This window comes from Oncorhynchus nerka, linkage group LG20 (assembly GCF_034236695.1).
Source record: "Oncorhynchus nerka isolate Pitt River linkage group LG20, Oner_Uvic_2.0, whole genome shotgun sequence".
In the NCBI taxonomy this organism is placed as follows: domain Eukaryota; kingdom Metazoa; phylum Chordata; class Actinopteri; order Salmoniformes; family Salmonidae; genus Oncorhynchus; species Oncorhynchus nerka.
In genome coordinates this window covers 61,901,214-61,912,057 of record NC_088415.1, presented here as the reverse complement: position 1 = coordinate 61,912,057, position 10,844 = coordinate 61,901,214, and positions in this window count along the sequence as shown.

The window sequence follows — 10,844 nt, the reverse complement described above, 5'->3', positions numbered from 1 at the left end:
GCCCCCCCTTTCCATCACGGCCTCTTCTATCGTGTATGCATAGATAATGTATTTTGTTAGATGGCAAAGTATTCTGTTCCATAGCAGGTGGCCAGTATAGTGGTCACCACAGTCAGGTTGTAGGCTAGTGCTAGGCTACTGTAGGCCATAGGGATGTCTGGAGAAGGAAGTCATTAAGAGAGGACAAGGCACAGCCTGCCTATTTTAACCTCACCAGGCCAACATCTGTGTTAGATAAAAGCCATTTTCTTTCTTCCATTCATTATAACAATAGCTATACCCTACATTTGACATGCTCATTAAACATCAGCATTAGAATCTGTTGCTAAATGTGATTTGGCATTAGGCCTACCTGTAAACAACAGGTGTAGACTAACAGTGAAATTCTTACTTACGGATCCTTTTCAAACAATGCAGAGTTAAAGATAAATATATATATATATATATATATATATATATATATATATATATAAATAGTAACACAAGGAATAAATACACAGTGAATAATAAATAACAATGAGTAAAAATAACATGGCTATATACATGGAGGACCAGTACCGAGTCGATGTGCAGGGGTACCAGGTAATTGTGGTAGCTATGTAGATATACAGTACCAGTCAAGGTAGTTACCTGGAATGCATTTCAATTAACAGGTGTGCCTTGTTAAAAGTACATTTTTGGGAATTTCTTTCCTTCTTATTGCACTTGAGCCAATCAATTGTGTTGTGACAAGGTATGGATGGTATACACAAGATAGCCCAAATTTGTAAAAGAGAAACGACAGTCCATCATTAATTTAAGACATGAAGGTCAGGTAATGTGGAAAATGTCAATAACTTTGAACGTTTATTCAAGTCCAGTCAAAATAACCCATCAAGAACTATGATGAAACTGGCTCTCATGAGGACTGCCACAGGAAAGGAAGACCCAGAGTTACCTCTGCTGCAGAGGATAAATTCATTAGAGTTACCTTCATATCAGATTACAGCCCAAATAAATGTATCACAGAGTTCAAGTAACAGACACATCTCAACATCAACTGTTCAGAGGAGACTGTGTGAATCAGGCCTTCATGGTCGAATTGCTGCAAAGAAAGCACTACTAAAGGACACCAATAAGAAGAAGAGACTTGTTTGGGCCAAGAAACACGAGCAATGGACATTAGACCAGTGAAAATCTTTCCTTTGGTCTGATGAGCCCAAATTTGAGATCTTTGGTTCCAACCGCTGTGTCTTTGTGAGATGCAGAGTAGGTGAATGGAGGATTGGTTCCCACCTGGAAGCCTGGAGGAGGAGGTGTGATCATGTGGGGGTGCTTTGCTGGTGACACTGTCAGTGATTGATTTAGAATTCAAGAAACACTTAATCAGCATGGCTACCACAGCATTCTGCAGCGATATGCCATCCCATCTGGTTTGCGATTAGTGGGACAATCTTTTTTTTTTTAACAGGACAATGACCCAACACATCTCCAGAATGTGTAAGGGCTATTTGACCAAGAAGGAGTGTGATGGAGTGCTGCATCAGATGACCTAGCCTCCATAATCACCTGACCTCAACCCAATTGAGATGGTATGGATGAGTTGGACCACAGAGTGAAGGAAAAGCAGCCAACAAGTGCTCAGCATGTGTGGGAACTCCTTCAAGAAGGTTGGAAAAGCATTCCAGGTGAAGCTGGTTGAGAGAATGGCAAGAGTGTACAAAGCTGTCATCAAGGCTAACACCATACCCCAACCGAGTGCGTGCGTGCGTCCGCAAACGCCATCGTGCGCAAATTGATTTTGTCCCCCCACACCAAATGCGATCACAACACGCTGGTTGAAATATCAAAACAAACTCTAAATCAATTATATTAATTTGGGGACAGGTCGAAAAGCATTAAACATTTATGGCAATTTAGCTAGCTAGCTTTCAGTTGCTAGCTAGTTTGTCCTATTTAGCTAGCTTGCTGTTGCTAGCTAATTTGTCCTGGGATATATATGTTGAGTTGTTATTTTACCTGAAATAAACAAGGTCCTCTACTCTGACAATTTATCCACACATAAAATGGTCAACCGAATCGTTTCTAGTCATCTCTCCTCCTTCCAGGCTTTTTCTTCTTTGGACTTTATATGGCGATTGGCATCTAACTTTCATAGTATTACCAACGACCTCAGTTCGGTCATCGTGGGTATTATGCTTCTATAAATCAATGAGGAGATGGGAGAGGCAGGACTTGCACTGTGTTCAGCGTCACAAATATAACTGACTTCTATTTTAGAGCTTGGCAAAGCAGACGCTCATTGGCGCGCATGAGCAGTGTGGGTGCAATGATTGAATAACATGTATTTGTACATTTATTTTGCAACACTCGCGTACGTGACACGAGCGGTGTGGTCAGCATGCAAGGGTGGCTAATTTGAAGAATCTAAAATCTATTTGGATTTGTTTAAAAGATTTTGGGTTACTACATGATTTCATATGTGTTATTTCATAGTTTTGATGTCTTCACTATTATTCTACAATGTAGAAAATAGTACAACTAAAGAAAAATCCTTGGATGAGTAGGTGTGTCCAAACTTTTGACTGGTACTATATATACTGTATATATATAGTATATATATAGTACCCCCACCTAAAAAAAACAATATATATATATATATATATATATATGGGGGATTGGAAATGATGCAGACTATTGCATTGATCATCCTATTTTTCTAATTTAATTGAGGAAAATAAGAACAATCCGAAATTCCTTTTTGATACTGTCGCAAAGCTAACTAAAAAGCAGCATTCCCCAAGAGAGGATGGCTTTCACTTTAGCAGTGATACATTCATGAACTTCTTTGAGGAAAAGATCATGATTATTAGAAAGCAAATTACGGACTCCTCTTTAAATCTGCGTATTCTTTCAAAGCTCAGTTGTCCTGAGTCTGCACAACTCTGCCAGGACCTAGGATCAAGAGAGACGCTCAAGTGTTTTAGTACTATATCTCTTGACACAATGATGAAAATAATCATGGCCTCTAAACCTTCAAGCTGCATACTGGACCCTATTCCAACTAAACTACTGAAAGAGCTGCTTCCTGTGCTTGGCCCTCCTATGTTGAACATAATAAACGGCTCTCTATCCACCGGATGTGTACCAAACTCACTAAAAGTGGCAGTAATAAAGCCTCTCTTGAAAAAGCCAAACCTTGACCCAGAAAATATAAAAAACTATCGGCCTATATCGAATCTTTCATTCCTCTCAAAATGTTTAGAAAATACTGTTGCGCAGCAACTCACTGCCTTCCTGAAGACAAAAAAATGTATACGAAATGCTTCAGTCTGGTTTTAGACCCCATCATAGCACTGAGACTGCACTTGTGAAGGTGGTAAATGACCTTTTAATGGCATCAGACCGAGGCTCTGCATCTGTCCTCGTGCTCCTAGACCTTAGTGCTGCTTTTGATACCATCGATCACCACATTCTTTTGGAGAGATTGGAAACCCAAATTGGTCTACACGGACAAGTTCTGGCCTGGTTTAGATCTTATCTGTCAGAAAGATATCAGTTTGTCTCTGTGAATGGTTTGTCCTCTGACAAATCAACTGTAAATTTCGGTGTTCCTCAAGGTTCCGTTTTAGGACCACTATTGTTTTCACTATATATTTTACCTCTTGGGGATGTCATTCGAAAACATAATGTTAACTTTCACTGCTATGCGGATGACACACAGCTGTACATTTCAATGAAACATGGTGAAGCCCCAAAATTGCCCTCGCTAGAAGCATGTGTTTCAGACATAAGAAAGTGGATGGCTGCAAACTTTCTACTTTTAAACTCGGACAAAACAGAGATGCTTGTTCTAGGTCCCAAGAAACAAAGAGATCTTCTGTTGAATCTGACAATTAATCTTAATGGTTGTACAGTCGTCTCAAATAAAACTTTGAAGGACCTCGGCGTTACTCTGGACCCTGATCTCTCTTTTGAAGAACATATCAAGACCATTTCAAGGACAGCTTTTTTCCATCTACGTAACATTGCAAAAATCAGAAACTTTCTGTCCAAAAATTATGCAGAAAAATTAATCCATGCTTTTGTCACTTCTAGGTTAGACTACTGCAATGCTCTACTTTCCAGCTACCCGGATAAAGCACCAAATAAACTTCAGTTAGTGCTAAATACGGCTGCTAGAATCCTGACTAGAACCAAAAAAATGTGATCATATTACTCCAGTGCTAGACTCCCTACACTGGCTTCCTGTCAAAGCAAGGGCTGATTTCAAGGTTTTACTGCTAACCTACAAAGCATTACATGGGCTTGCTCCTACCTATCTCTCTGATTTGGTCCTGCCGTACATACCTACACGTACGCTACGGTCACAAGACGCAGGCCTCCTAATTGTCCCTAGAATTTCTAAACAAACAGCTGGAGGCAGGGCTTTCTCCTATAGAGCTCCATTTTTATGGAACGGTCTGCCTACCCATGTCAGAGACGCAAACTCGGTCTCAACCTTTAAGTCTTTATGATTGAGTGTAGTCTGGCCCAGGAGTGGGAAGGTGAACGGAAAGGCTCTGGAGCAATGAACCGCCCTTGCTGTCTCTGCCTGGCCGGTTCCCCTCTTTCCACTGGGATTCTCTGCCTCTAACCCTATTACAGGGGCTGAGTCACTGGCTTACTGGGGCTCTCTCATACCGTCCCTGGGAGGGGTGCGTCACCTGAGTGGGTTGAGTCACTGATGTGATCATCCTGTCTGGGTTGGCACCCCCCCTTGGGTTGTGCCATGGCGGAGATCTTTGTGGGCTATACTCAGCCTTGTCTCAGGATGGTAAATTGGTGGTTGAAGATATCCCTCTAGTGGTGTGGCGGCTGTGCTTTGGCAAAGTGGGTGGGGTTATATCCTTCCTGTTTGGCCCTGTCCGGGGGTGTCCTCAGATGGGGCCACAGTGTCTCCTGACCCCTCCTGTCTCAGCCTCCAGTATTTATGCTGCAGCAGTTTATGTGTCGGGGGGCTAGGGTCAGTTTGTTATATCTGGAGTACTTCTCCTGTCCTATTCAGTGTCCTGTGTGAATTTAAGTGTGCTCTCTCTAATTCTCTCTTTCTTTCTCTCTCTCGGAGGACCTGAGCCCTAGGACCATGCCTCAGGACTACCTGACATGATGACTCCTTGCTGTCCCCAGTCCACCTGGCCGTGCTGCTCCTCCAGTTTCAACTGTTCTGCCTTATTATTATTGGACCATGCTAGTCATTTATGAACATTTGAACATCTTGGCCATGTTCTGTTATAATCTCCACCCGGCACAGCCAGAAGAGGACTGGCCACCCCACATAGCCTGGTTCCTCTCTAGGTTTCTTCCTAGGTTTTGGCCTTTCTAGGGAGTTTTTCCTAGCCACCGTGCTTCTACACCTGCATTGCTTGCTGTTTGAGGTTTTAGGCTGGGTTTCTGTACAGCACTTTGAGATATCAGCTGATGTACGAAGGGCTATATAAATAAATTTGATTTGATTGATATAAACCACAATCTATCTGCAATATTAATGCTGATTTACCCTGCATGATCCAGAATGGGGTCAATAGAGACCGCGGATCCCAGTTTTAGTTATTTTGGCGGGAATTTGGTCAAGATTCGACTGCTGGTATCATATGAACACACATAAGACATGGAAAATGTGTTGAATTTCAGGAAATTAGCTTTAAAACAACATATTTTCTCTCTCTGCCATCAAGAGGTGTGAACAGTTTGGGGTAGCATGGGTTGCAAGATGGGGACTTGTTACTTGGCTGTGAAATTACCATCCAGTACTTTGCCAACTAGGAAATGTGACTGACCGGACCTTCTCAAATAGCATTTGAGTATCCCCTACTCCAAAGGGTATAGGTGCTACTGCTGCTGGTGCTCAGTGTTGTTGGTGTCAAAAATCACTTCATGTGTCCACGAGAAAACAATGGGAGGTTTTAAATTCAGTAGCTTTATTTGAATTGATCCCCTGAATTTAAATAGAATTTAACCCTACCCTCCTGCTACTTTTTTTTGCTCCCAATCAGATGAAAATGGCAGACTCTCTAATTCTTAGATTAGCTTCACCAGAGTTCACTGTTGTTAAGCTGTCATCGATGAGGAAAACAGTTGTCCCTTACATAACATGCACATAACGCCTTCCCCGTGCGCGCACTGTACACACGCACGCACACACACACACACACACACACACACACACACACACACACACACACACACACACACACACACACACACACACACACACACACACACAGTGGTTGTGTGGCTAGTGGAATGTGCTTGGTTGCATAACAGAGTCAAAGCATTTATTGGGACTTTTAAATATTCAGTATTATGGTCATTGGTATTCCGAGGACCTATACTTCTAGAACAATGTGCCTGAAGGCTTCTTTGTGAAGAGGGAATTACTGGAATTATGAGCTGGAATTCCATGATTTGACCCTATATATTTACATTACGTGATCGGAGACAGACGGAGACAGACAGACATACAGATGGACAGGGAAAGAGAGTGAGGGAGAGAGATGACAAAGTGGGGATATATTTGCATATTATATTACAGCATGGTAGTGTAGTCCTTTACAGTAGCAAATGTCAGATACGAAAATAACATATCTGAATCAACATCAGACTGTTTTCATTGGATCAGAGAGAGAAAGGCTTATGTTCAGAAACACCTGGCTGGCTGCACTGTACTGGCAGTCAGCACTGAGTGACAGTCAGTGACTGAACAACACTTCCAGTAAGAGTAGCAGTAGGAGGGCGATAGCGTGTGATCAGCCATCATCACACCTGGCAGACAGTCATAACAGACAGAAGGCAGACGCTCTTTAAAAACATCCCATCCCACCATCGAATCCTACCACCTGAAGGCTCAATTAGGACTGAACAAAACACCCCCGGTATCCACCCCAGTACTACTGTACCAACCTTGAAGGATACCTTTCCCAGAAACATGAATCAAAAGTAATGAGTCATTTATGTTTTCACCAATCTTATATTATGGTATAGCATATGTACTCATATGCATGTAATGCTACACATAGCAAAGTAAACACTGAGGTAACTGAAGAATGTCTGTGTATGTCTCACCCTGTTTATCAGAGACCAATCAAGCACCGCCACAATGTAAATGAACCTTTACCCGTCTACATTACGCTTCATACCAGTGAATGGGTCGTTCCACGAAATGAGTGACTTTTGCGTCCGTTTGACTTTTTTTTTTAAACCCCCTTTTTACTTCCAAATTTCGTGGTATCCAATTGTTAGTAGTTACTGTCTTGTCTCATCGCTACAACTCCCGTACGGGCTCGGGAAAGACGAAGGTCGAGAGCCATGCGTCCTCCGAAACACAACCCAACCAAGCCGCACTGCTTCTTAACACAGCGCGCATCCAACCCGGAAGCCAGCAGCACCAATGTGTCGGAGGAAACATCGTGCACCTGGCGACCTGGTTAGCTCACACTGCACCCGGCCCGCCACAGGAGTCTCTAGTGCGCGATGAGACAAGGATATCCTTACCGGCCAAACACTCCCTAACCCGGACGATTGTGCGTCGCCCCATGGACCTCCCGGTCGCGGCCGGCTGCGACAGAGCCTGGGCTCGAACCCAGAGTCTCTGGTGACACAGCTAGCGCTGCGATGCAGTGCCGTTTGACATTTTAGGCAGAAATTGTGCACCAGTATTGAATTTTTAAAACGTGTTATATTAAATGAAGCGCCCTTTAATATAGACCACATATAGAATTCCAATCTGATTTTGAATATGAAAAAGGCTTGCTAAAGTGCCAAAACTCTGCATTTTGGCATGTCCCAACATCTAGATTATGATTTTTTTCATGTGATTAGTGATTGTGAACTGAACTCTTGTTTTAATATGGTGAAACTGTTTCTTTTAAATATTTATTTTCAAAAGACACATTGAACATCTGATAGTCTAATCATTGAGGAAAAGCAGGTGTGCTGGTTCTGCTCTTTTTGGACACTTTCTGGTGTTTTGTGGTGGAAAACTGAGCATGTCGAGCATAACTCGTCAACCCTGTTACCCATAGATAGACAGGCTAGACATGTTTTAACAATTTCATTTTTTTGTCAAGCTTGTATTCATTTGCCACTCCCTGTTGCACACAACAAGCCTCTATTCCGCCTGTCACAAGGGAATTTATGGCTGATTTACGAAGAAATCGTCAACCCTGTTACGGTCAACCCTGTTACTTTGTTTGGCACTTACTATAGACATTTTTTTATTTAACCTCTTGAGATGGGAAAACATGTTTAAATTAAGTTGAACATGCTGCTGGGTTTTTGGCACTCAACAGTTTCCCGTGTGCATTAAGAATGATTCATCACACGGAAGGACATCCAGCCAAATTGACACTGTGGAACGCTTTCGACACCTTATAGAGTCAATGCCCAGACAAATTGAGGCTTTTCTGAGGGCAAAAGGGGGTGCAATGCAATATTAGGAAAGTCTTCCTAATGTTTTGTATACTCTGTGTATATTGTACATAGCCCAGTTGTTGCACGTATTGAAATTACACCTGTGTATGTACTAATGTGTCTTCTGTTGCATTAAAAGTCAGTAGGGCCTTTTAAGGTTAAAATCAATGAGCGCATGACTGATTGGAATTTCTAAATGTTTTTGAAGCTGAAGTTTTAAAGCTGGTACATGTTTTCAGAGAAGAGGGAAGGCCATTCCATTTCTTAGCTGCTTTGAATGAGAAGGCCGATTGTGCAAAGGACGTGGACCGTCTGGGGATGTTACGGTCCCCGCTGGTTTAGAGTCTTGTTTCCTTGCTATTTTGCTTGGAGTAGAGGCAAGAACACTCTGGAATGTATTTTCTCGAAGTTGAGGGTTGGATCAAGGATTATGTCGAGGTATTTGAATTCTGAGACCGTTTTGATCTGTTGGCCAAGCGAAGACCTGCTTTTGACTGATGGAGAAATACATGGCCACTGTTTTCCCCACGTTTAGGGCGAGACAGGAGTCATTGAGCCGTTGTGAAACATTACCCATAACTGATGTTAACTTGGCAGCCACTTGCTTAACACCCATTCCACTGTGTCGTCAGCATACACCTGGATCTCCACTCCCTGGAACACAGAAGGAAGGTCATGGTTATTGATGTACAGTATAGGCTGATTAACAGGGGCCCCAAAGCTGGACCCCCTGAGGCACTCTCTACCATACCTCCTTTATCCAGCTTGGCCTTGATCATCTCTAGGAGATAGCAACATGCTGTCTCTTTTGAGTGGTTCACCCTAAACCCAAACTACATGGGGTGAAGAGGGACAGACCCTGTGTTCAGAGGTGTGCTGTGAGCTTGTTCGGTAACCTTAGAGATGACAGGGAGTATACTGACAGGCCTGTAGTTGCTCACTTCCTGCTGGTCTCCAGATTTATATACAGGAGTCACGATGGCAGTCTTCCATGCTTTCAGGAAGACTTTCTTGCAATGATAAGTTGATTATCTGGGTAATTGGGGTGGTTCGGCTGTCACTGTACTTTTTTTAATGCAGTAACTAATCTTGTCTATTTGTCTGTTGACAGGATGGCAACACTCAGATATTCCAAATACCATAAGTTATTTCCACAGTCCCTTTACTGCCCTGGATCAGCACTTAAACTGTTTCTCTCTTTATTTATTTTGTTTGTCCTGCGTGATGAAACTTCAACTTAATTGTCCCACTTCACCAATACTTCTCAAAGTTTCTCCTGGATCAATCATCTGGATTGTTCACGGTCTTTTTCCTCCCTCTCTTTGGGGGGAATTATGTACAGCACCTTCAGAAAGTTCACACCCCTTGTCACGATCGTTTGAATGATTGGACCAAGGAGCAGCGTGCGTAGAATTCCACATGTTTAATCAAATATGAAACTCACCAACCAAACCTAAACGTGCTGTGCTGTGTTGCTCACAGGCAGCTACACAAAAACAGGTGGGAAAAAGGGCTGCCTAAGTATGATCCCCAATCAGAGACAACGATAGACAGCTGCCTCTGATTGGGAACCATACCTGGCCAACAAAGAAATAGAAAAACTAGAATGCCCACCCAAATCACACCACGACCTAACCAAATAGAGAAATAAAAAGGCTCTCTAAGGTCAGGGCTTGACACCCCTTGACTTTTTCCAAAACATTATGTGTTATGATTCACATTGATTTAATTGTCTTTTTTGGGGTCAACAACCTACACACAATTACTGCTGTGAGTCTATTTGCCCATTATTCAACAACAACAAAATTGTCAAGCTCTGTCAAGTTGGTTGTTGATCATTGTTACACAGCCATTTTTAAGTATTGCCATAGATTTTCAAGCCGATTTAAGTCAAAACTGTAACTAGGTCACTCGGGAACATTCATTGTGGTCTTGGTAAGCAACTCCAGTGTATTTCTTTGCCACATTTTTTTGCCATATTATTTTAGTGCCTTATTAGAAACAGGAAGCATGTTTTGGAAAAAAAAAATTCAGTACAGGCTTCCTTCTTTTCACTGTCATTTATGTTACTATCGTGGAGTAACTACAATGTTGTCGATCCATCCTGTTATGTCCGATCACAGCCATTAAACTATTCTAAAATCACCATTTGCTTCATGGTGAAATCCTTGAGCGGTTTCCTTCCTCTACGGCAACTGAATTAGGAAGGTTGCCTGTATCTTTGTAGTGACTGGGTGTATTGATACACCAGCCAAAGTGTAATTCATAACTTCACCATGCTCGAAGGGAGATTCTATGTCTGCTTCTTTTTTTTGCCCATCTACCTGTAGGTGCCCTTATATGCAAATCATAGGAAAACCTCCCTGGTCTATGTGGTGGAGTGTCACGGCAGATTTCCTCCTCTTCCTCTGAAG